The 26,405-nt window shown below is 47.8% G+C and overlaps 1 protein-coding gene and 1 long non-coding RNA gene across 6 annotated transcripts in view; one reads left to right on the forward strand and one right to left on the reverse strand.

Annotated features, from left to right (window-relative positions):
• LOC102911964 (ceramide synthase 4) overlaps positions 1–12,646 on the reverse strand; it is a 37,291-nt gene extending 24,645 nt beyond the window's left edge. Inside the window, exons 1-3 of one of the 3 annotated variants that reach the window (XM_076560112.1) lie at positions 11,555–12,096; positions 4,623–6,910; positions 3,230–3,330 (exon numbers count right to left, since the gene is read on the reverse strand). The gene's annotated coding sequence lies outside the window, so the exon portion shown is untranslated. Of the gene's footprint in view, positions 1–3,229; positions 3,910–4,622; positions 6,911–11,554; positions 12,097–12,218 lie in introns of those variants that run through there. The other 2 variants (XM_006970143.4, XM_042267750.2) reach the window with 2 other exon arrangements.
• A 1,306-nt stretch (positions 12,647–13,952) lies between these two features.
• LOC121825278 (uncharacterized) lies at positions 13,953–24,850 on the forward strand. Of its 3 annotated transcripts, XR_006067421.2 has the most exons (4): positions 13,953–14,357; positions 15,007–15,104; positions 15,933–16,148; positions 24,386–24,850. It is a non-coding gene; the product is annotated as an uncharacterized LOC121825278 (long non-coding RNA). The 3 variants fall into 3 exon arrangements; XR_006067420.2 differs by having other exon boundaries at positions 13,953–15,104; XR_013047652.1 differs by having other exon boundaries at positions 13,953–15,104; positions 16,033–16,148.
• The last annotated feature ends 1,555 nt before the right edge of the window (positions 24,851–26,405 follow it).

Here is a 26,405-nt window from a genome sequence, read left to right on the forward strand (position 1 = left end):
GATAAGGCTGCTCTAGAATGACCAGAGCCCTGAAGGAGCCAAATGAAGATTCATGTACTTGTAATCCAGCACTCAGGAGGCTGAAGCAGGAAAATCATGAGTTACAGGCTAGCATTAGCTACACAGTAAGACCCTGTCTCCTAAAAAGGGAGAGGAGGGGAGGAAGAGGGGAGGGGAAAATGGAGAGAGCAGGGAAGCAGAGGGGAGGTCCATTTTATGTTTTACATAGTTTACCATTATGTAAGAATGTAGAGGCCATCAAGATAGCTCTGCAGTAAAGGTGCTTGCTGCCAAGTCTGATGCCCTGAGTTCAACCCCTAGGACCCACACGATGGAAGGAGAAAACTGACTGAAAAGTTCAGCTAGAGAGAAGGCTGCAGCATACTTGCTCCCAGACACAGTAAAACAAAAACTTTTAAAAACTAAAAATGTATAAAGCCTGAGTAACTTTTCGGACAATGTCAAAATGGTCTCTCACACATTCACATAGGATTAGAGTACCAGAGGATGAGAGGGAAAAATGACCAAGGGGATGCGGCTCAGTTGGTACAGCGCTCGCCTAGCAGGCATGGAAGGCAAGGTTCCATCCCCAGGCTAAGTAAAGGCAGCTGAGGTGGTGCCTCATGATGCAGAACTTGGGAGGCAGAGGCAGGAGAATCAGAAATGTAGAAACCAGCCTCAGTCACATGAAAACCTGTCTCAAAACTGAAATAAAATGAAATGAAAAGGCTGGGAGATTGCTCAATGGGTAAAGCTCTTAGTGCAATAACATAGCCCTTGGGCTTGGATCCCCATACCCATAGCAAGGCAATGTGTGAGTAGGTGTCTGTAATTTCAGCACTCCTTCATTAAGACAGGAGGTTCTGTGGAAGCTGACATACTCATCAAACAATGGGACACGCGGCCTCAGTCATGGAAGGCAAGAGCTGTCCTTTGATCTTTACACATGCATGATTGGGAGAGGAGAAAAGAACTCTTGATAGCATTGACCCAGGACCTACCCTTTCCTGGTCCATCTCATTTAAATCCTTACCGGGGGCCTGCCTGTGAGGTCCATGTTACCCAGCTTCTCCTAGGAAATAGGCTGTGGTTCTGAAACCAGGAAATAGAGGGAGCAACACATTCACAGCATACAGAACATCCCACAGCACAGGAGGATGAGAAGTTCAAAGTCACCCTCTGCTACATAGCACTCACATAACAGCCAGGTGTGGCAGTGTGTGCTGTATCCTAGTGTAGGGGAGCAGGAGACTCCCTAGACCCCACTGGTGAACCAATCTAGGTGAATTGGAGAGCTCCAGGTAAATGAGAGAGCCACATTTTATTAAAAAAAAAAAAAAAAAAAAAAAAAAAAGTGGAGAATACCCAGTGTTTACCTCTGGGCTCTACATGTCTATGTGTGTGTGCAGGCAAACAAATAAATAATGGGAAACAAAATTAATTTTTGAAGAAATAAGAAAAGCACAAAGGTTTGTTTGTTGGTTTGGTTGCTTGCGTGTTTTTACTAATTTGTCTGTTTATTGGCACTAGTAGGCCACAGCATTTTTGTGGCGGTCAGAGGACAACCTATAAGAATCCATTCTCTCCTCCACCATGTGGGCTCTGGGGATCAAACTCAATTGTCAGGCTTGGCAACCAACTGCTTTATCTGCTGAGCCACCTCAATGACCCTGTTGCTTTGTTTTGAGAGAGGGTCTCCCTAGCTCAGACTGGCCTCAAAGCTGAGATCCTCCTGCCTCAGCATCTCCAGCACTGTGATAACGTATGTGCCACCATGGCTTGCTGAAAAGTAAATACTCTTTTTCATGTTTCTGCCCTACACTAATGGCCTTGCCTTTCGACAGCAACTTCCATGACAGTTTCCCACTACAGCCCATCCCAGTACAGATCCCTTGCCCAGGGTTCATGGCCCTTAACAGAGCGTCTATCTGCACCCGCTTCCAAGAATCTCAGCCTCTTGTTCACCTCTTCTCAACTACTCCAGCTCCAATCCAGGCTGTTTTCTTCCCTTTGTCCTCAAATCATGCTTGTCTTTGATCTGCTGCCACCTCCCCTGAGGACTCTCACCCACTCAGAACCTATATTCAGCGCATCCACACCATGAATTTCCAGATTTCTCTGTCAAGACCAAACCTATGTGTCCAACATCACTTCATCACTTTTTGTCCAGACACGTCCCCTAAGTCATCCTACCAGTACACTTGCTTTCTTTTCTACTCATGGCTGCTGGGCCTAGAATCTCCCATCTACCCCACCTTCAAGAACAGGAATGCCACAAGCCCACCCAGTCATAACCTGGAACTTCTCAGAGTCTCAGGCAAAGCACACCTAACAGAAAGCAAATTAACACAATAATAATGGGAGCCTGTGTTGCCCGTTTGTGTGTTTACTATACTGTATATATCTGGGGTGGGTGTGGGCATGGAACCAGGGCTGTGTGCTAAGCAAGCACCTTAGCACGAAGCAACATCCCAGAACTCTATTCTCAGTTTTTTAATGATTTATTTATTTGCTCAATTCTTTATAATTTATTTATTGTGCATTTATGCATGGATACATGCCATGGAGTGTGTGTGGAGATCAAAGGATAGTCTTCAGGAGTCAGTTCTCTCCTTCTACATTGTGAGCCCCAGGGATCCAACTCAGGTCTTCAGGATGAGCAGCAAGCACTTTTACCCACAGCTGAGCCATTGCACAGGCCCTCCATTCTCATAGTCTCTTCCTCCATCTCCCTCAGCCCCAAGCGCACGTGCGTGTGTGTGTGTGTGCATGTGTGCGTGTGCGTGTGTGTGTTCGTGCATTTGTTCAAATTTGCCACCCCCCTGCCTCATCCTCCCAAGGCATGCACCCACACACCTAGTTTATAAGTTTTTAAGAGTTTTGTTTTGTTTGATTTTGTTTTGTTTAAGAGTTTTGCTGTTATGGGGGTGTTGTTTTTGCTGTTGTTTTTGTTTTGTTTGTTTGTTCTGAGATAGGATCTCCTCTATCCCAGACTGGCCTCCCTATACAGCCAAAGGTGATCTTGAACTTCTCATCCTGCTCTCATATTCTGAGTGCTGAGATAGAGGCATGCACCACCCTGCTTAGAGTGGAACCCAGGGCTTTGTGTATGTGAGGCAAGTCCTCTGACAACTAAGTTATATCCCCAGCCCAACAGCTCTTGCTTAAAGTCTCTATATTAAAACAAAAAGCCACATGGAATAACTATTAATATTACAAATGGACTCACCTACTGCCAAATGTCCCAGGGTGCCTCTAGGTCATTAAGGACACATGACTGTTGTTTATTTTCAAAAGAGACTTTCCCTTCCTCCCTTAGCAAACCAGCATCTGCATGGAGAACAACGTGGCCATAAAAACAAACATAGTAAAAGAAAATCAAGTTTCATCCTGGCGCTGCTGGTTCAAGAGGAGATGGCAAGTGGCTACTGTTGTAATCATTTAGATTTGCTTTGGTTTTAGAGTGTGAGTGTGTGTGTGTGTGTGTGTGTGTGTGTGTGTGTGTGGTACTAGAACCCATAACCTCATTCATTCTAGACAAGCATCCTGGCACTGAGTCATGCCCCCAGCCCCTCATTAGGAGGTGCTAGGCAGGTGCTCTACCACTAAGCTATATTCCCAACCTCTTTTATTGCTTATTTTGAGAAAATGTCTCACTAAATTGCCTACGCTAGCCTTGGGCTTATGATCCTCCTGCCTCTGGCTCCAAAGTACCTGGGAGAGAAGGCGTGTGGTACCATGCCTGCGGCAGTTGCTACCTTTTGTTCTGCTTTTACTAAAGATTTATTTTATTTTTAATTATATATACATAGCTATGTACACATAAGTGCAAGTGGACGAAAAATCTAGAAGAAGGCATCAAATTCCCTGGAGCTGGAGTTCCAGGAGGTTGTGAACCAACTGAGGCTGGGAGGCAGATGCTCCATAGGAGCAGCCTCTGCTCTTAATGGGTGAGCCATCTCTCCAGGTTTGCCATGTTCTGAAAACATAGCAGCATCTATGCTGCCTCTGACCCTGTATTGAGGGAAGGAAACAGAGAGGAGAGTTGCAGTGGAGGACGCCAATATGTGGGTGACCCTCCAGATGTCACAGACTTTGTGGGAACGCCCTGTGGAGACAGCAACAGCAGTGGGCACAGAGCACATGTCTTTCTTCTAGGTTGGATAGGTGGGCTGAGGATCCTTGCCAAAGATATAGCTCAAAAAGTGGGTTCCCACTGAAAATCTCTCATTCCCTTAATGGCCCACATGTGATACTCACTGATGGCGGCAGCAAGGAAGACACTGGCCCACTCTGCCCTCCTACATCAGTCCAATAGCAGCTCATAGCTCAAACCTATCCCTTCTGATCAAGTACCTGAGAGCTTCTGGCCTGTCAGTTAAGGTCTCTGTGGTTGCCTAGCTCTTCCTACCACTCTACCTAGCCCCACTGATCTCCTTGACTCTGTGGTCCTCAGCCTAGGCCCACAGAGTCCCAAGATCCATTCAACTTCAGAAAAAGCACCTTGTGCAGTCCTGTGATGCCAGGCCTTTGCCTGGGCTGTTGCTTCCATCTGAGTCCTTCAGTTACCATTCCCACTATCTGATGCCAGGCCCAGCTGACCTTGCATGTGAGAAGCTTGCCTGCAACTGCTTCTAAGAAGCCTCCAGGATTCCCACGCTGGCTCAGCGGACTCATCGTCTCCAGGGACTACAGTGCCTCTGCTGGGCCAGGATTACTCTGCCTTGCAACTTCTTGCCCAGACACGGGCCTCTTCCCATAGGATAGGGCTACCTAACCAAGTAGTAAACACATCCAATTCCTACCACGATGGTTAATCTTGGTTGTCAACTTGATCAGATTATGGAGTCAGCTAAGAGATATGCCTCTTAGGATCAGCTGAAGGTATCCCCTGAGAGAATTAACTGAAGCGAAAGGCCCCTCCCCCAGTGTGAGCAGCATCTTCCAGTGGCAGCTTAGATATAAAGAGATCCGAGGAAAAAACGGGGCCTCTTTTGCCTGCTTGTCTTCACTGGCTGCTGGTGAGTGCATCTACTTTATTCCTGCTACTGCTGCCCCCACCCTATGCTAACACTAGAACCTCTCTCCTTTGGCTTTCCGCTATGGTCTAAGAATCCTTCAGGCCTTCAGTGACAAAGTGAGGCACCCAACCTCTGGGACTGAGCAGCTACTGGGTTCTCACCCTCTCCAGCATGTAGGTAGCCACTATTGGACTGCCCAGTGTAGGGACCTAACAAATCCCTTCTGTAATATAGACTCATTCTATCAGTTCTGTTCCTCTAGAGCAGTGGTTCTCAACATGTGGGTCATGGCCCCCACAGGGATTCCCACATCAGATGTTTACATTACAATTCATAGCAGCAGCAAAATCAGTTATGAAGCAGCAATGAAATACTTTTATGGTTAGGGGTCACGAAAACAGGAGGAACTGTACTGAAGATCACAGCATTGAGAAGGTTGTGAACTACCGCTCCAGAGAACCCTGACTAACAAGGGTCTAAGAAAAGTGTTTAAGAAAACACAGAAAAATCTTAAAATGCTCTGCTTCTGAGTGTGAGGTCCAGAGACCTCTGAGTAAACCCTCTGGCCTCTACCTACATCTCCAGAAAGCCACAGCTGAGATGTCCATTGAGGACCGGTTACTTCTATCATCTTGTAGATTGCTGATGAAACTGAGGCACAGAATCACCCAAGATCATAAAGGAGGAAGTAGAAAACTGAGAACTGGAAGGTGAGCTTACCTGTTTTACAAACTTGTACCCAACTTAAGCCTCATCTCAACATCCAGCCTGATCTCTCCTTAAGCTGTATCCAGAAGTACCTGGATGACTGGCATCACTGCTTTGGTACCTACCATGTACCAGGTACGGGTCTGCATACTGGAGTCTCCACGGGAACTGAGCAAACTGTATTGCTAACTCAGGAGTTCATGAGTTTAAAAGGGTGGGAGAGAGATGCATAGCATATTTTGTTAATCAGTTTGTTTCATTGTATCAGGCAGAAACTAGTCCTGTAGAGAGAAGAATAAGGCAGGGAGGGGAATGTGAAGAGGGATCCAGAGGACCCCAGAGGCTGCATTTGAAAGACCGAGGTCAGAGGAGATGCCTCAGTCAGTAAAGTGGAGGCCACAAGCAGGAGGGCCTGAGTTTCATCTCCAGAAACCACTTTTTAAAAAAGAAAGCCAGACCAGGGATGTGCACTTGTGATCCCAGAACATGGGAGGCAAAGGCAAAGGAGGAGCCCTGGGGCGGGCTGGCCAGCCAGCCTAGCCTAATTGGCAAGCACCAGGTCCCAGTGAGAGGCCGTATCTCAAAAAAGGTAGATGGCTCCGGAGGAAGGGCACTTGAGCTTGTCCTCTGCCCTCCACGTATGCTCACAGCGACTTACACACACAAAGAAAAGAGGGAAGAAAGGAAAGGAAAGAGGGGAAAGGAGAAAGAAAAAAGAAAAAACCAGACAGACAGGCAATGGTCAGGAAAGTCTCCTTGAGAAGGCAACATTTTAAGTGCAGGAGGCAAAGAGGAGAAACAGGTCGTTCTAGCCAGAGTCAACAGCCAGTCTAAAGGCCCTGAGTCAGGGCCATGCACTGGATTCAAGACACAGAGAAGGTGACATGGCCACAACAGAGGGAATACTGGTTAGAAGTGAGGGCAGGCAAGGGTCAGCCATCTATGCAGAAGTGTCCTCACCCATCTCTCAGCAGAGACCTGTATCTCTTGTCTCCATCACTGTCCGGGTCCCACGTCATGTCCCAGAAGTCCAGGCCCTCTGCCTTACCCCAGAAGTAAGCCCATGACACCTGCCACAATTGCACAGCAGAACCAGGATCAAAACGTACCTGCCACCAAGTCGGACAGGCGATTACCCAGCACAGCTCCCAAGCTCAGGAAAGACTCATGGGGGCACACACCTTTAAAGCCACTATTAAGGAAACTAAGGCAAGCAGATCTCTGTGAATTAAAGGCCAGCCTGGTCTACATAGAGAGTTCCAGGCCAGCCAGGGCTACATAGTGAGATTCTACCTCAAAATTAATTAATTTTGGATCTCAGGGGTTTTTTTTACCCCCCAGCTACTGGGGAAGCCAGGGCAGATGAATGCCTCAGTCTGCAGTAGGAGTGGGAAAGGCGATCAGAGTCGCTCACCAGCTCTTGCCCACAGGGTACAGGGAGGGAGAACAAATTTAATCTCCACCACCTGGAGGGAGAGTAGCCACTGTCCAGTAGCTGCTCCATCCTCAGAAGCCTGGCTCCTGTGGTTTCTCCTCCAGGCTCAGCATCTTTGTATCTCAGGCTCCTGTAACCTGCTACCCTGCTCTATATATTGCCTGGCCTTTATTAACTCCTACCTCCATACCAACAGAGTTCTCTCCCTGGCCAATTCCTTCTCCCTACCCATGGGCAAAAAGAAAATCTGGACCCCTCTAGGAAGTTCCTGTGGGCAGCCTCATCATGTACAAAGAGAAGATGTCTTGCCCTGGTAGGGGAAAAAAAGGCGTAGTCCTGTCTTCCTCTTTTTAGGGTTCATCAACACACACACACACACACAACAGAATTACAAAGCAAGAAGTTCCAACCACACATCCTTTCTGAGGTAAGGACATTCCAGGGGTCTGCTGTGTTAGTCTTCAGGTCCTTGAGGACCTTCAGTCTCCTTGTCTGATCCTTTTAGTGCTCGCTTTCTCACTCACTGTTTCCGCCACACCAACCTCCTTGCTGTGCCTCAAGCATGAACCAAGGTTGTGGTGGCCTCAGGGCCTTTACACCTGCTGGTCCCTCTGCCCAGAATGCTCTTCATCCACATGATTATCTGGCTGCCTCCGCATCCTTTTTCCTGTCCCTTCCCCCACCCCCCAAGAACACAGGCTTCCCAATGCCACCCAATACAGCATTGGATACAAATCACACAAGCAGTGATGGAAGAGAGGTAAAGCCAAAACCAGGGCAATGGGGACGCCAGGATGTGGATGGCAGAGAAAAATCCCCTTTTAGACAGTCACGGAACCTTGGACCAAAACTATGGCTTCAGGAGCCCAAAAGGAGCTGAATGCTAGCCACTCTGGTGGTAGCATCATACTAAGAAAGATACAGAGTCCAGACTGAGGAGGAGAAAGGCTTCTTTACGTTCCTTTGACAGGAGCCACTCTGAGTCTGAGGTGGCTATTAAAAGGGGACCAAAGAGGACCTAGAGAAGGTCTGAAGGAGGCAAAAGGACCGCTTCTCAGGTAGAGGTACTTGTCACCAAACTTGACCCAATTCAGTCCCTGGGACCCACATGGTAGAAGAAGAAAAAACTGACTCCTACAAGTTACACACACACACACACACACACACACACACACACACACACACACACACACACACACACGGGTGGGGGGGGGACTGACTCACTATGAATAAAGTAAAGATGCTGTAAAAGGACTGGGGAGGGGAAGGATAGGTGCATATGGGAGGGAGATTCCTGTCCATGAATTACCCAAGTGGGGCATGCACAGTTTTTTACTAATTTTTTGTTTAAATGTTTATTTTGTAATGCTGGGGACATTACCCAGGACCTCACACATGCTAGGCAAGAGTTCGGCCTTGACCTGGGTCTCCAGACACCACCTAGTCTTCCTTGTATTTTTTTTTTCAAATTTTTATTATGTGGGAGCGTGTGTGGGTATGGGTACATGAGTGCCATAGTATGAAGGCCAGAGGACAACTTGCAAGAGTTGTTCTCTCCTTCTACCAAATAAATTCTGGAGATCAACCTCAGGTCATCAGGCTTAGCAGCAAAAGGCCTTTACCCAATGGCTCACCATACTGCTGGACAGCCTTCCTTGGCTCTTGGCTCCCCACCTACTCCCTGCCCTGTCTTCCAGCCAGCTCCCATCTTGTTCCTCCAAAGCCTGCCGTATGCCTTTCCTCCACCAGCTCAGTATCGCAGGTATGACAAGAGGCAGGTACCAGAAACAGATGCTGACTTGAATGTAGCCCTGATCCCCTCATGCCAGCCACACACATCAGTGGCTATCCCGGCCCACCTAGTCCATCCAAGATCCACTGAATTCTCACCCACCCGAACCTCCATTTGATACAGTCCCATCACCTGAACCAGATTAGTCACCTCTATTCTGGTCTCCTGGCTCCTGCCCTCATAAGCACCATACACACCCAGCAGTTTGTTCTCTGGGGTCAGACTAGCCTCTAAATTCCCTGTTGAGGCCTAGCCATCCTGCTGTCCTATAGACATCAAGGATTTTGTTTGTTTGTTTTTAAATTGAGAGAGAGAGACAGAGACAGAGACAGAGACAGAGACAGAGACAGAGAGAGAACCACAAGAACATGATTGCAGTGCCTGAAGAGGTCAGGAGAGCATCAAATTCCTGTAGTTAAGAGTTAGGTCAGGTGGTTGTAAGCCACCTGATGGGGGATGCTGGGATCTGAACTCAGGTCCTCTGCAAGCAAGAACAAATGCTCTTACCAATGATCCATCTCTCCAGCCCCCAAGGACCTCAGTGTTCTTTCATATCTCTGCTAATTACTCCTCCAAGCACCTAGCAGTGTGCTTAGAGACTTGTACATGCTGATCCTTTGGTTTGGAACACTGTTTCTCTGCCCAATGAACACAGCTATCAATCTTTAGCTAAATCACTGTCACCCACCCAGGATGCCTCCCTGACTCTCCCTGGGCCAAGCCATGTTACTGTACTCAGTTCTGCCCTGAGGCATGAACTCTGCACTATAACGGACTGATTTCATCAAGCACTGATTACTAGCCAGGCATAGTCCTCAGTTCTTTAACTATATGGGTGTTTGAATGGTGTCATTCCCATTTTACAGCTGGGAAAAATGAAGTAAACCCACTAATCTGAGGGTTGCAGCACTCACACGGGAGGTAGGTGCAAGCCCAGGCAGTAGAATGAGGCAACCTGGGGCACCCAGGTCACAGAGGAGCATCCTCACTGCAATGATTTCTTGTGTCACCCCAGGAGTGGGAGGATGAGACCTTTACTCACTCTCCTGGTCATCTTTAGTAAGCCTTCACCAAATGTTCACTGGCTCCCAGGCACTGTTCCAACTAAATGCTTCCCCCGCCCCGGCAGCCAATGGCCTTGGGTTTGGAGGTGGATATTATTCTGCTTATCTCAGAGTGGAGCTGGAGGCCACCCCCAGGCCCTCGGGAGTGTAAAGGGCAGTGAGATTTGTCAGGCATATCCCCAGCTGAGGACTCATTAACACTCTCAGAAAAAGATACTACAGACCCATTTCCAAATGGGCAAATGGTAACTCAGAACTCTTTCCTGCATCCACAAGCTCCCAGTTGGTATCTATTGCCTCTATCTCCCTGACTCCTGGAAACAATCCCCTTTGGGAATGAGTGAGAAGGGAGGCAGAGAAGATCCCCAATATTCCCTCAACCTTGCTGAACTTCAGGGAAGGCCCCAGGCAGGCTGAGCAATACTCTGGGAACTCCACCAAAACAGCATCGATGGCTGGGCGGGGGGCTGCTGTAAGACTGGGGGGCTTCCAAGGCAATTTCATCCAAATAATGGGTCTGGGTCACCCCAGTGGAGGCCACACTGGTGTTAGGACCCTGGCTGGGATCAGACTGCAGTCTTAGGGATCCCTGTCTCCCCATATCCCAGGCAGCTCATAGGTTTTGCAAGCCGGGCCCTTGCCTCCACACTCTTCTTTAAGGTGGGAGGACTAAAAGTTCAAGGCCTGCCAGGCTTACAGAACGAGTTCAAGGCCAACATAAATGAATTAGTGAGACTCTTGTCTCAAGATAAAACCTAAGGGCTGGGTGGATGACGGCTCAGTGGGTAAAGTGCTGTGCAAACGTGAGAACCCGTGTTCAGATCGCCAGCGCCCAGCAAAAACTGGACACTGTGATATGTGCCTGTAACTTCGGGGAAGTGTGCATGGGGGTGGGGGAGGCAGGTGGCTTGCCAAAACAGCAAGCTCCTGGTTCAGTAAGAGACCCTGTCTCAGAAAACAAGGTGTGTGGAGGCCTTGAGACCTCCACACACTTGAGCTCACACACACACACACACACACACACACACACACACACACACGCATGCACACACATGTACGTACACATGTACACCACAAGTGAGCATACACACATAAAGGAAAGAAGCAACCAAAGCGTTTCAGTGGTGGAGTCCCCCCTAGCATGAGGCCCTAGATTCAACCCAGTCCTAAAGAAAAAACAATAAAGACCCTTCCATACCCAAGTCCATCTCCACACAGGCCTTCCCTCGTGTCCCAATTCCAAACATGCATGAAACACAATTCTTCTGGGAGTAAATAAAGAATTTCTAGCTTCTTATCACTTTACACACCTTCCATCAGGGCTCCAGCCAGCTGCCTCTGCCAGTGTCTTTTCAACCTTCCCCCACAGACTGGCTGCAGGATCCTCCTCTCAAGACACCATCAGGTAGCTGTTACTTGGCTTAAACATCCCTCGTACCCAGTCCTGAGAATGAAACTGTGGGCTCCTCATTGTCTTCCAAGCCCTTGTCCACCACTCCCTACCTCCTTTCTTCCTTGTATACACTTCGGATACGTCAGTCTTTTCTGGTCTGCAAACACACCAACCTGGGCCTTTCCCCAGGATTTTGTTTCCTGGGCCCAGAAAGCTCTCCATAGCAGGTGCCATCATGACAGATTGGCCCTTTCCCTCAGACACCCTGGGCTCCCTCCCAACACTCTAACCCCCTATCACCAGTATTTGGATGTGTGCTCTACACGCTCCTGGCACCAGCTGAAACGTTGCAATCCTGTTAAAGACAGTTGTTTCTCAGAGGCCGGTCTACCAGGCTCCGAGACAGGGCCCTGAAGTGTCTGTGGCCATCGCCTGTCTGTGGCACCCAGCAGGCGCTCTGCACCGATTCTCCGGTGACAGGCACTCCTGTGACGCAGTGCCCGTTCATACATCCGGATTCCCCGCGTCACGGGATCACGATAGCCCCTATTCGCTCCCACGCGTTTTCCAGTCACATCCGCCTTCACCTTCGTTCTCGGGGGACCCAGAGCTCACTGGAGAAGGCAGCCCGAGCCCCGACCAGCTGGGAAACCCAGAGAAGCACCTTGTGGGTGAAATGATGGGGAGCTCATTGACCCTATCTTGGGGCCGAGCCTAGCTGGTCTTGACCCGAGAGGGGAGACTGGAGATCGTCGGGAGGGTTGCTTCTAGAGGGCGGCGCCCCCGGAGAGGGCCACTTGCTTACCTGGGGGCGCAGGCCCTGGCGGGGTGGAGATCAGCAAACCCGAAGATGCAGCAGACACGCGGCTGACGGCGCTGGACCCAGGGACTCTGCTCTCCACAGGGCCTCCACCCACGGGGGAGGAAATAAAGCGGGAGGGGACCTCCGGGAGGAGTTTGATGGGGGCTTGGGCGTGGCCTGGGCGGGGAAGGGGCGTGGCTTCAGTGAGCTCCAGCCCGGGTGCGCGCAAACCATTCAGTCCAAGACCCCTGAATCTTAAACTGCCCAACCCGTGTCCTGGCCTCGCCCCCGCACCACCAGGCCCCTCCCTAGATCCCGCCTCACAACCCTCGGCCGCCACCAGACCCCGCCCTCAGCCCCCTAGCCCTGCACCATGAGACCCCGCCTCCAGCTGACCCTGCCTTGAGAAGCCAGGCTCCGCCCCAGTCTATGACCCGCTGCCCAGAGCTTCCAAGTCCCGCCCTCAGCCCCCATTCCCGCGCCAGGACCCGCCCCCAACTCCAGACAGACCTCTACCCTGTTCTGCCACGCCTCGCTCCAATCCCCGCTTTCAGGCTTTTCCTCTCACTTCCTAGGCCTGGTCCCCCTGCCCCAGCCCGGCTTTGTCAGGCCCCGCCCCCAGCTCCGGCCCTTCTGAGCACCTGGCTGTTCTCCAGCCAAACTGTTGGTTTCTGCAGCACGTTATCTCTGACCTTTTAACCCAGCAGCGCCTGCTGGGCGCTCTCTCAGGCTACTACTTCATCTGGTCCACTTCTGGTCCCTCCTTCCCAGTCCTAGATCTCTTCTTTATGATACTCTAGCTTGCTCTTCTGCCTGCACCCCGTTTTTCAGATGCACTGCTAGGTTCTGCAAAAGGGGCTTGGATCCTTCCGCAGGGCTCAACACCCTAATACTTGAGCAGTTGGAGTGAGTCAGACCAACCTAGAGCATCCTGGGGCCTCGGCATACTGAAGGATTGACCACAGGATTGAGGGGGAGGAAGGGGATCACCTGAATATGTCAGCTGTAGTTTTGTGAGGTGCAAGGTTCAGGCAAGACATAGGCGATGAAGCTGAGGTACAGGTCAGCGTGGGTGACAGCTGTTGACCCAGGGCAATGCAGGAGGAGACTGGGCCTCTCCTTACCTAGTACAATCAAAGGAAAGACAATTCTAGGGCAAATGGTTGCCAGTAGAAGGGAAGAGGCTTCTAACAGCTTGTCATCTTTGAAAAAGAAAATGTTAAATGAAGACCACAATCCTGTCTGTGAGGACTGGGGTTGGAGGCTTAGCTCAGCTGATAGACTGCTTGTCTAGCATACAGTAATCCCTGGGTGTGATCTCCAGTACCACATGAGCCAAGGGTGATAATGTAGACCTCAGAGCTCAGCACTCAAGAAGCCAGGGAAGCTAATCTGAGCTACAGGAAACCCTCACTCAAAAAACATAAAATAAAAAGCCAGGGCAGACCCAAGGCCCACTACAGGGAATTGAGATCTTCCTGGTCAAGACAACCTGTCACTGGGAATCCAGTTTTCGGTCCCTTCCTCAGAGGGTTCCCATCCCTGAGTGTACCACCCACTCACTATTCATGTATTTTTTTTTTTTCTCCTTGCATTTTTGAGACAAGGTATTTCTGTTTAGCCCCTCCTGGCCTCAAACTCTGCAATCCTCCTACCTCAGCCTCCTGCATGCTGGGATCACAGGTGTGCACCACTAAGTTGCGGGGGGGGGGGGGGGGGGGGGGCATGATATTTATCTTTCATTCTCTTCCTGTCCTTCTAAAGCTTGTGTTGCCTATGTGGAAGAAGAAAGACACACGAGGTATTTATTCCCAAGGTTAGGGGGACAGGGGAAGAAGCCAAGGCATGGCCCGCACGAGAAAATAGGACATTTCTAAACTGGTGAGTACAGTGTGTATTGTCAGGGAAGGGAACCCTAGTGAACCCTGGGCCTCAAGCCTGGGAGACTGGGGCTCCCATGTTTTCTCTTCTTACAGACGTTTCTTTGATTGTTGTTTTTTGTTTTTCAGTTCTCTGTTATTTTTATTTTTGAGCCGGGATCTCTTATATCTCAAGCTGGCCTCAAAATCCCTGTGTACCTGAGGATGACCTTGACTTTCTGATCCTCATGCCTCCACTAATTTCTAAACTCTGGGATTATAGGTGTGAGACACCTTAAGAGATGTTTTGGTGTGTGTGTGTGTGTGTGTGTGTGTGTGTGTGTGTGTGTGTGTGTGTTTCCCAGGGCTTCTTACACAATTGGAAAACACTCTCCCACTGAGCTGCATCCCATTACAGCCCCCCAACCCCAACACTCACAGGCAGACTTTCACACCCTTTATGATCTTCCCATCCATGTGAGGCTCATCTGATTAAGGAAGCTGATAAACACTGGACACAGGAAGCAACTCTGAGCTGCTCTCCTCTTCCCCTCTATTTTAATTACTTTTCTGTTGCTACAATAAAACACTCTGACAAAACCACTTTAGGAAGGAAGGGTTTATTTTGGTTCACAGTTCCAAGATATACAGTCTGACATGGAGGGGAAGTCACAGTGTCAGGGGGATGGGGCGTCTGGTCACAGTCTGTGTGCAGTCAAGAAACAGAGAGGGATGAACGAGGGTGCTTAGCTCATCTCCACCCCCACCCCCACCCCCCCCTCCAGACAGGGTTTCTCTGTGTAGTTTTGCTGCCTGTCCTGGATCTCACTCTGTAGACCAGGCTGGCCTCAGACTCACAGAGATCCGCCTGGCTCTGCCTCCCGAGTGCTGTCACCGCCACCAGCTCATCTTGCTCTTTTTATACACTCCAGGATCCCCAGCCAGGGAGCAGTGCCACCACAGTGGACAGGTCTTCCCACTTCAGTCTAGTGAAGACACTCAGGCATATCCACAGGCCTCTCTCTCCCAGGTGAGTCTAGATTTCATCAAGTTGGTAACTGAGATTGACCATTAGAGCCTCCAACTAAGGAGCTGAAGTAGGCACCTATATCGACCTCTAGACCCTGGGCTCATTGCGGCCAGGCCTGGAGACTGGACCCTGGACCAATGAAGCCTGGGCTAAACACAATAATAGACATTCAAAAATATCACTGTCATAGTTAGGGTTTTTATTGCTGCTATGAGACACCATGACCAAAACGGAAGTTGGGAAGAAAGGGTTTATTTGACTTACACTTCCACATTGTAGTTCATCATTGAAGGAAGTCACAATAGGAATTCAATTAGGGCAGGAGCTGATAGAAAGGCCATGGAGGGGTGCTGCTTACTGGCTTGCTCTTCATGGCTTGCTTTCTTTTAGAACCCAGGACCATCTGCCCAGGGATGGCCCCACCCATAATGGGCTGAGCCCTCCCCCATCAGTCACTAATTAAGAAAATGCCTTATAGCTGGATCTCGCAGAGGCATTTCCTCGATGGAAACTCCTTCCTCTGGTGACCCCAGCTTGTGTCAAGTTGACATAAAATTAGCCAGGACAATTTGACATTATTCTGACCTCTGATGTCTGTAACTATGATACTTCAATTTCTTTTTTATATTTACTTATTTGTTCGGGCACTTATGTGCCGCAGCCTAGATGCAGGTGTCAGAAGGCAGTTTGCAAGAGTCAGTTGTGACCTTCCTTCCACCATGTGGGTTCCAGGGATTAAAACTCAGGTCATCAGACTTGACAGCGAGTGCTTTTACTACCGGATTCATCTCTTCAGCCCCTAATTATGTTACTTCCTATGACAAACAGGATTGCACATGGGATGAAATGAAGGGCCTTGAGAAAGGAGATGACTCTGAACTCCCTGGGGCCTGGGGTCACCACAAGGTCTTCACAATGTTGCTTGCAGGCATGAACCTGCGTCCCAGTGATGCCTGAACCCAGACCAGACTCCGAGCCCCAACTGTGGCGTCTTCTTCCACATACTTGGACTTGAGGGTAGTGAGTAAGCTGCCCTCCAGCACGGTAAGAATTTGTGTTGCTTCCTTTTTCTATTTTTGTCTGTATACGTGTGTGCACATCTTTGTTGCATGTGTGGGCATGTACTGTGTGTCAGTGCCTGAGCATGTATGTGTGTGTGCGTGTGGAAGCCCTAAGCTGGATGTGAGGATCCCTTTGATCCCTCTTCCACTTATTCATTGAGTCAGAGTCTGTCAATTCATTGGCCAGAGTTGGCCAATGTGGCTAGTCTTGCTAGCTAGCTTGCTCAGGGGATCCCCTGTCTCTGCCTTCTGAAACTGGAATTACAGGTGGGCATCACACACTAGGCCTGGAGATCCGAACTCAGGTCCTCATACTTTATACATCAAGTGCTCTTGCCACTGAGCCATCTCCCCACCCATATGTTACTTTATTCATGGAGTTTTTGATCCTTTTCTGCTGTGGGACAGTCTATATGTCAAATTGCTCTGATTGGTCAATAAATAAAACACTGGTTGGCTAGTGGCCAGACAGGAAGTAGGTGGGACAAGGAGAGAGGAGAATGCTGGGAAGGAGAAGGCTGAGGCGGAGAGACACAGCAGCCGCCGCCATGACCAGCAGTATGTGAAGATGCCGGTAAGCCACCAGCCACGTGGCAAGGTATAGATTTATGGAAATGGATTAATTTAAGCTATAAGAACAGTTAGCAAGAAGCCTGCCATGGCCATACAGTTTGTAAGCAATATAAGTCTCTGTGTTTACTTGGTTGGGTCTGAGCGGCTGTGGGACTGGTGGCTGACAAAGATTTGTCCTGACTGTGGGCAAGGCCGGAAAACTCTAGCTACACTTTTCTTTCTTCTTTTTGATGGAGGGGAGCTATGTAGTCTAGGCTGTGCTGAGATTACAGGTATGTACCACTATGCCTGGTAGTGTGTGTGTGTGTGTGTTGAGTGTGTGTGTGTGTGTGTGTGTGTGTGTGTATGTGTACACATGTGTGAGTGTTTATGTGTGTGTGCACATATATGAGTGTTTATGTGTGTATGAGTGTGTGTGTATGAGTGTGAGTGTGTGAGTATGTGTGCACATGTGTGAGTGTTTATGTGTGTGTATATGAGTGTGAGTGTGTGTGTGTGTGTGTGTGTGTGTGTGTGTGTGTGTGTGTTTCTAGGGATAGAACCCAGAGCCTTGCTCTCTCCTAGACATTTTCTTTTTTTCTCTCTCTTCCTTTTTCTTTTTCTTTCTTTCTTTCTTTTTCTTCTCAAGACAGAGTTTCTCTAATTTAGCCCAAGCTGGCTAAATACTCAGGAGTATTCTGCCTCTACCTTTCAAGTGCAGAATGTTGCTGGGGTTATCTCCTGATCCTGCCTGGCCCACAGTCAGGACAAATCTCTCTCACCTGCCAGTCCCGCAGCTGCTCGGACCTAAATAAACACATAGATGCTTATATTATTTATAAACTATATGGCCGTGTGGCTCAGACTTCTTGATATCTAATTCTTATATCTTAAATTAGCCCATTTCTATAAATCTATACCTTGCCACGTGGCTCATGGCTTACTGGTACTTTACATCCTGCTCCTCATGGTGGCAGCTGACAACATCTCCTCACTCAGCCTTCCACTTCCCAGAATTCTCCTCTCTCCTTATCCCACCTACACTATACTTCCTGCCTTAGTACTGGCCAATCAGCATTTTATTTATCAATCAATCTGAGCAACACATTCATAGCATCTCCCACCCCAGAATGACAGGCACTACTCATGCCTGATCCTGAATCTTTTTTAAATTTCATTTTCAGGCCAGTTGTAGTGGCCTACACTTGTCATAGTGCCACTGAGGAGGTAGAATCGGGAAGATCAGGAGTTCAAGATCATCTTCTGGGCACTACGGTGAGTTCAAGACCAGACTAAAGTACATCTTTAAGACCACATCTTTAAAAAAATATATAGTAGGGCCAGTGAGATATCTCACTGGATAAAGGTGATTGCTGTCCAGCTAATAAATTGAGTTCAATGCTGGGACCAGCATGAGAGAAAGACAATGAATTCATACAAGTTGTCCTCTGACACCACACACACACACACACACACACACACACACACACACACACATCATGGCACACATAATAAGTAAATAAATATAATAAAAGAATAAATCATTTTCAACTTGTGATTCTCCTACCCCACCCACATGCATGTCTGGGAAAAGCTGAGGTTACAAACCTGTACCATCACACCACTTTCTGTGAATCTGTTGTGGTAACAACTGGGAAAATCCTATAAACTAGAGCCTTCCAGCCAAAGATGTGCTTACAGGATTAACCGTTTTCATCAGGCCCTTCCCTGGCCTTGATGTGCTCCACCACCCACTCTTTCTGCCTTTCTCTAGGGCCCTGCTCTGTAAGGACGGAGTACAAGCGTATGGCTAAACCTAGCTTAGCTGCCAGTGGGCCTAAAGGCTGACTGCCCAGCTTTTCCCATGCCTGTCCTCCCTGGCATGACCTTTGCCAAGCATCCTATTCTCTACTGGAACTGGGAGGCTCTAGGTCCCGAGAGGGATTTCTGTTGAAGACCAACTGGTTATCTTTTATGCTGTGTGACTTTAAATGTTGACACAACCTCCCTGGACCCAATATTCCCATCTTTGGAAAGGAAAACAACCATGCTGTTCTTGAAGTACGGGGCTGCAGATACATAGAGGGGATGGACCACTGTCCCGACTTGTCCTGAGTAGGGGTTGGCACAGGAAGAATGGAGATCGAGGATTATGCCCTGACTGTTTCCTCTGCCTGGTTCTTCTGCCTCCCTTTCCCGATCCTTTCACCCACTTCAGTCAAAGACCCACCTTGCCTGTCCCCTCCTCCAACAATCTTCTCTTCCCTGGTTCTCTTTTCCTACATCTTTGGCTTCCCTGGAGAGTGCCCACCCAACCCCATCCATCCCAGCGCCAAAGCAGCCTGGAACAGGGCTTTGTGCACAGAAAGCTGCTGCAGGTTGGGACAGTGGTGGGACCCACCATAAGAGCACAGACTCCTGGTTGTGTGCATCCTACCTGATCCTGCGTGCGACTGTGTGTGATTGTGAGGGTGTGTCTGTCCCCGGGACATCTGTCTGCAGGACTGGGTAAGTGATTGTGTATTTCTCTGTTGTGTCTGAGTATTTCTGGGTGCATATGTGTCTATCTCTGGGCATGTGTATGTGTGTTCCTGTCTGTGTGCCTGTCTGTGTATTTCTGTAAGCGTGTTTGAGTTGGTATGTGTGTTTCTCTGTATCTCTATTTCTGTGTGTCTGCTGTATTTCTGTATATTTCTGGTCCTGTTTGTATATGTCTCTGTCTCTGTTTCTATGTATCTGTGTGTTTCTGTGAGTGTGTGTTTGTTGGTGTGTACCTATGTATCTGTGCATGCATTTCTATGTATGTGTGTTTCCATCAGTGTGTATTTCTGTGCATCTGTGCGTGTATGTGTTTGTTTGACCATCTGGGGACCTCTGAGAATAGATGTTTGACTCGGGTCTCCCCCTCTGCGGCAGGCAGTTTCGAATCCCGCCTTCCCACCCACTTTAGCAATCCTGTCACCTGCTTCAATGCTTACTTCTCGCCTCCTCCCCACTGCGCCTCAGCCTACTCTTCCCCAGAGCGAAAGCTGAGGAATCCACCTCTCTTCATCCTTCCTGGGAGAACCTGTCCAGTTTTCCCAGAGGCAGCTGGCACATGACACCACAGGGCTGGATAACCGGTTCGTGATGGCAAGGCCTCCCATTAGCCCAGGACCCACACCTGCTTCAGTGGCTAGGTGGGGTCCCAGCCCCAGACTGGCAGGGCTTGGCCAGGTCATGTCCCACAGCAAGGGTCTTAAAAATCCTTGTAGCTGAGTTCAGAGGAGAGGAGAGAGAGAGGCTCTGACCCTTCTAAGATTTTCACCTATCCAGTAGTGCATTAAGCTACTAACCCATGGGGGCCCTCATAACACATCTCCTGCTGCACTGGGCTTACGCTGTTACTTCACAAAACAAGTGAGCTCTTGAGGAACATTGAAATTATTATCACATCAAAATTATTAACACATGATAATTCTATTTTTCACTCTTTCAGAACCCTGAGCTTTTTTTAGCTTACTGTTTATAGGAACTCATGTGTATTTGTATGTGTGTGTATGTTTGTATGTGTGTGTATGTATGTATGTGTGTGTATGTGTATATGTTTGTGTGTGTGTGTGTGTGTGTGTGTGTGTGTGTGTGTGTGTGTGTGTGTGTGTATCAGTATATGGATACTGGATGTTAACATTGGTCATCTTCCTCTCTTGCTCTCCACTTTTTTGAGTCTCTCACTACACCTGGACCCCACTGATTGGTCAGAGAGTCCCCAAGACCTTAACCCCACTCCCAGCACTGGAATTATAAATGAGCACCACTGTGGGATTCAAACTCAGGTCTTGCTTGCACAAGGACTTTGTTGAATGAGCAATCTACACAGGCCTTCCCCAGTGTTAGAGTAGTATTCAAGGCCCAACAGGGAAAACCATTTCCTTCTAGACCAGAGAATAGAATCTTTGGCCTGGGTGGAGACCCAGCATTCCAGGTGGTCAGCCACCTGGTTAAGGGACACCCCCTAAACAAGGTAGATCCACCTTAAGCCCCACTAAAGAGACAGAAGGACTAGTTATCCCCTCAAAGAGATGATGTGCTTGTCCAGCCCAGAATCTGCACTCTGCTGTCCCCTACACAGCTGGTCCTGCAGCCTCCTGAGCTGGTCTGCTTTTCTGAATTACTAAAAAACGTTTCCTTCATATCTTTTTTCTTAGCAGGCTTTCCCTAACACTTTGGGCTTTATCTTTTCTCTGGCACCCCCTCCCTGACATGAGGTGCTTGTCTGCAGTGTGGCTCACCTCCATGCTGGCACTGGTTCCTCTCTTGCTCTTCCTGGACTTGGCCAGCATTCCATCCCTCATCCAATGTTCCTCTATTTCCCTTCAGAAAAGAGCAGGCCTCCAGGGATATCAACCAAACATGGCAAAACAAGATCTGCATTTTATTTTAAGCTTTAATAAAATTGTCATTGACCTTTATTCTGAGTCCTTTTCAAATTCTTTTATTAACAAGACTAGAAGCCCAAGAAAGAACCTCAATTTCCCCAGTAATGTGTGGTGACTCCACCAGAACCCCCTAAATTTCCAGAGACACTTGGAGCCTTGGAAGTAAACATTTCTTAGTGTTTTAGGTTGGTTTGTTGTTGTTGTTGTTTCTCTTTCTCTCTCTCTCCCTTCCTTGTAGCCACTAAGGTGACTGTTAAAAGTGCCCCGCTCCCAGGATTTTTATGATGGTCACAGGCTGGCACTTCTTACCACCTTCCTTTGGCTTGCTTGTCTAAAACAGTCTTGCTGTGGAGGCCAGGATGGCCTTGGCCTCACTCTTCCTGCATCAGACTCCCCACTACTGGGGATGCAAGCAGATACCCTGGCCATCTCGTATGTGTGTGGAAAGGGGGGATCAGGAGTGTGTGGGTGTGTGCATGTTTGTGGAGATCAGAGGTCAGCTCCAGCTGTCCTTCCCAGGTGCCATCTAACTGGGGTTTGGTTTGGTTTGTTGTTTTAAGATACAGTTGTTCATTAAGCCAGGCTGACTAGCCCAGCAGCCCAGGGCTGTGCCTGTCTCCAGGTCCCCAGGATTACAGTGCTAGGATGACAAACAAGCATCCTCGTGCTTGGCTTTGAAAACACAGGTTCTGGGTACCAAACTCAGGTCCTCACTTTTTCAAGCAAGCCCTTTACCAAGTGAGCCATCTCCCTAGCCTCCTGCCCGGCTTGTCCTTTCTCGCAGCTGCATGATATCACACTTGAGAGGAGCTTCACTTAGTGAACCCAATGTTGCTTCTAACCCAAGTGCCAGCAAATGGGTAATCTATCACAGAAGTTTCCAAACCAGTGAGGATGTCTCCTGGATTAAATGTTTACAAGTGAAGTTACCAGAGGCCTGAGGAGGCATGACTCTGACAAGCATGTCAAACGTTTCCCACACACTGTCACCTCTGTTCTCAAACAGCTCTAATATCAGAGGCTTTATTAACTTGTTCTAATTTACACTTTTGTCACCTCTGTGCTTAAAAAGCCAATCTGTAATCTCCACCCACCACCACCCCCAGGCTTTTTGTGTTTTTGTTTTTATCTTTTTCCATATTTATGCAAGGGTCACCCACCCCATCCCACCCCCACACACACACAAGGGAGCTTTCCAGCCCCATGCTGAGCTCAGAGCCCAAGGCCTCTGCTGTGCTAGTTAATTGCCCGCCTACATCCTCAGCACAGGTTGTGTGTGTGTATTCATATGTAAGCATGTCGGGGAGGGGCCAGAGGGTGTCATTCCTTAAGAGCTGCCAATTTTGGTGTGTATGTGTGTGTGTTTTTATAAACTGCTATTATACTATTTGTTTATTTAATTCGTTTGTGTGCATGTGTGCTTATGCCATGCAGTTGGAGGCCATAGAACAACTTGCAGGGATCGGTTCTCTCTGCCCACCCTGCTGAGTCCAGGGATCAAGCACAGGTTGTCAGGCTTAGTAGCAAATCACTTTACCTGCTCTGCCATCTCACTGGTCCCCAGCCTTGCTTTTTTGAGACACAGCCTCTCACTGGCCTGGTACTCATCAGTTAAGTTAAACTAGCTGGCCCCACAAGCTGGAGATCTGTTTCTGCTTCTCCCCCACTCTGGAGTTACAGAGCCACACCTATCCTTTTTCTGTGGATTTGGGGATCACATTCAGCCCTTATGCTTGCATGGAAAGGTGTTTACTGAGCTATCGCCTCAACTAAAGTTCTTTTTAATATTAAAAAATGAGATAGTTGGGCAGCAGTGGCTCACACCTTTAATCACAGCACCCAGGAGGCAGAGCCAAGTGGACCTCTGTGAGTTGAAGGCCAGCCTGATCTACAGAGTGAGATCCAGGACAGGCACCAAAACTACACAGAGAAACCCTGTCTAAAAAAAAAATGGGATTCTATTTCAATGTAAAATTAGAGATTTGTTTCTTACTTTTTAAATTATTTTATTACTTTATGTGTATGGGTATCAGATTCCCTGGAACTGGAGTTACAGGTAGCTGTGAATGGAAGTCAAACCCAGGACCTCTGGAAGAGTAGCCAATTGCTTTTAACCATCATTTCAGCCCGGTTTGTTTGTGTCTGTTGTTGTTATTTTGGAGGTTTTGTTGCTGTTGTTTAATTACTTGTGTCTCTGGGAGCAAGAGGACATCTTCATGAGTATAGTGCTTACAAAGACCAGAAGAAGGTATCGGATCCCCTTGAGCTGGAGTCACAGATTAGATGTGAGTCTCAGGATGTGAATGCTGAGAATCAAACCCAAGTCTTCTGCAAGAGCAGTCTAAGCTGTTGACCACTGAGCTGTCTCTCCAGCCCAAAGAATTGGCCCTGTATTCTATGATATGGGTTACATTGCTCCTGCCCCTCACCCCATTTGTGTATCTTTACTTCATTTACGATGTTTCTGTTTATGAATCTATTTATGGTTTCATGAAGTTGAGCTTTAGTTATATGTAGATGTAACCAACCATCTTATTAAATAAGAAACACAGAACCAATGCAAAGAAGAAAGCCAAATCAGAGCTAAGAGCCCTATCCATCTGCTGCAGCTAGCCTCTTCAGCCAAGAGAGCTACTTCCTATGGTTTTGTCTTTATATAGACTTTCTGTTCTGCCTTCTCATTGGTTGTAAACCCAAACACATGACTGCCTTTTCACTGCCTGTCTGTACAGACCTCCAGATCTTCTATGGTTGGTACTGAGATTAAAGGCGTGTGTCTCCAATGCTGGCTGTATCCTTGAACACACAGAGATCTACCTAGCTCTGCCTACCAAGTGCTGGGATTAAAGGCGTGCACCACCACTGCCCAGCTTTTGCTATGGCTCTAATAGCTCTGACCCCTGGACAACTTTATTTATTAACAGTTATACTTTTCATGACTTTCATTTTTATTCCTCTAGAAATGTATTTCCCACTTTCAAATTATTATGTGAGGAAAACATCCAACTGTGGTTTATTACCCTTGGCATTTTTATGATTCTATGTTTCATCTGTGAAACTTTGGTTCCTCAGGAATTGGTATTGTGGTAAAGTTTGAGGCAGGGATCTCTTATGACTCACAAGTCCCCTCCCAAATTCATGCTGAATTTATTCTTTATTTTTCTTTTTCTCATGGCTTCACTTCTCATCTCTTCCTTCCCTTTCCTCCCCTCCTCTTCTACACCCCCTTCTTTTTCTTTTCCTTTTTCAGATGGGGTCTTCTCTAATGCCCAGGCTGGTCTTGAGCTCCCGAGAACAGCTATAACAACAGGTTGTACCCCACACTGGACTCGCAGTACAATACTAATTGTCACTGTGACAGGATTGAGAGGAGGTTCTCTAGGAGATGATTTCACAGAAGGACTCTGCCCTCATGGATGGATTTTTGCAACTCTGTTGCTGAATAACATTTCATTGTGTGCATGTCCACCCATTGATGAACACCTAAGATGATTCTGTATCGTGAACAGAGCAGCAGTGAACATGGGTGTGAAATATCTCTGTGTCAAGATATCAAGTCCTTTGGTTACATGCCCATGAGTAGTACAGCTGGATCATATGGTTAGTTCCATTCCTGGCTTCTGTAGTATTCCTAATATTGAATTCCATGATGGCCATATCAGTTTACACACCCATCAGTAGCAAATAAAGATCAAAGACGAGACTCTTTAAAAGACATTTGTGCCAGGAGGACTCTGCTCTCTTGGATGTGTTCGTGTAAAAGTGGGTCCCTGATTACATTCAGTGAGTCACAAAACAAAAAGAAAAAAATATCAAAGTGGGAGGGGGCCTTAGAGGAAAAGTAGCTCAACCAGGGTGGAGGAGGGGATAAGAGAATGGAACTGGGTGGTAAGAATGTGTTCTATATAACTATGAAATTGTCAAAAATAAATTTGATTTAAAAAACCTAACAATGCAGTAGTGGGAAGAATACCTTAGCAGTAACCAACAGCTCCTTAATTGGATTTAAGACCCACTCAAAAAGAGGGAGTCCATGTCTGGGACTGGAAACCTAGCCAAATACCCAGAGCTAGGGAAGTCACGGCCTGTGGAGGAAAGTATACCACTTTACTAAACCCACATAATTCTGAACTACATTCTAAAAAATGTATCTTTATACTCATAGATAAAGTGTAGTCTTCACCCTTTATCCAGGAAACTTCTCTTTGAAACAGACAAAGAACATTACAGAAAACCACAGCCAATCAAAATGCAGAGTTGTGGAGCCCAGACCCATTGGATACATCTACAATACAGCTCCCACATCAAAGGCTCAGGGAACATCGCAGAAACATTGTAAAGGCCAGACAAGCAGGGAGTTTACTGTGAGATTATATTTCCTAGTAATGTTCGAGTTACACCCACAAAGTTTCACCAATATGACTGCATACACATGAGCTGAACAAGGATGACACAATCATTGCAGAAGCCCAAGAGGCCTCAACCCTACACAAATAATTACAGCAGCTAAGGAATGCTGAGCGCAGGAGAAATAGTCTGCCCTTGGGAAGAGCACACCAACTGATTATCCAGTACTAAATGGTCAGCCCTAAAAACATTTGCATACAAGTAACATTGTATAAACTAGGCGTGATGAGGCAAACCCTTTCATCCCAGCACCCCAGAGGGAGAGGCATGAGGAGCTCTGTAAACAGGCTAGCCTGCTGTGTTTACATGGAGTAACCCTGCTTAAAAAAATAAGTGGAGAGCAATTGATGAAGACATCCAACATGGACTTCTGGTCTCCCCGTGCACAGTGCATGCATGCGTGTGCATTGTGAATTGGCTAATACCTTTCATTTTGTGAATTATCCTTTCAATTATAACTGCATCTCATTAACTATAACAGAGAATGGGTTCATTGTTCTAACTTGTATTTTTTGAAATTCACAGTTTCTTCCTGCCAATGCTTTTGTTCCCTGTTCTGAGTTTTTGGGGCATGTTTTAATCAGAAGGGGCCTTTTTTTCTAAGACCAGTGAGCCAAAGCTCAGTAGAATCTACCTTAGACAATCCAGGACAGGGCATAGGGAAATGTCTTAGTGGGTAAAAATGCTTGCCTTGCATTTTTTGAGCAAGCATAAGGATATGAGTTCAGTCAAGAACTCACATTAAAAAATGCCAGCTGTGAAGGGCTTGGTAGATGTCTCAATGGGTAAATGCTTATGGCACAATCATGAGGAACTGAATTTGGATCCCCAGAAATCACATGTAAAGTTAGGTGCAATGTTTT

The sequence above is a fragment of the Peromyscus maniculatus genome, chromosome 23, assembly GCF_049852395.1.
Source record: "Peromyscus maniculatus bairdii isolate BWxNUB_F1_BW_parent chromosome 23, HU_Pman_BW_mat_3.1, whole genome shotgun sequence".
NCBI classification, from domain to species: Eukaryota; Metazoa; Chordata; class Mammalia; order Rodentia; family Cricetidae; genus Peromyscus; species Peromyscus maniculatus.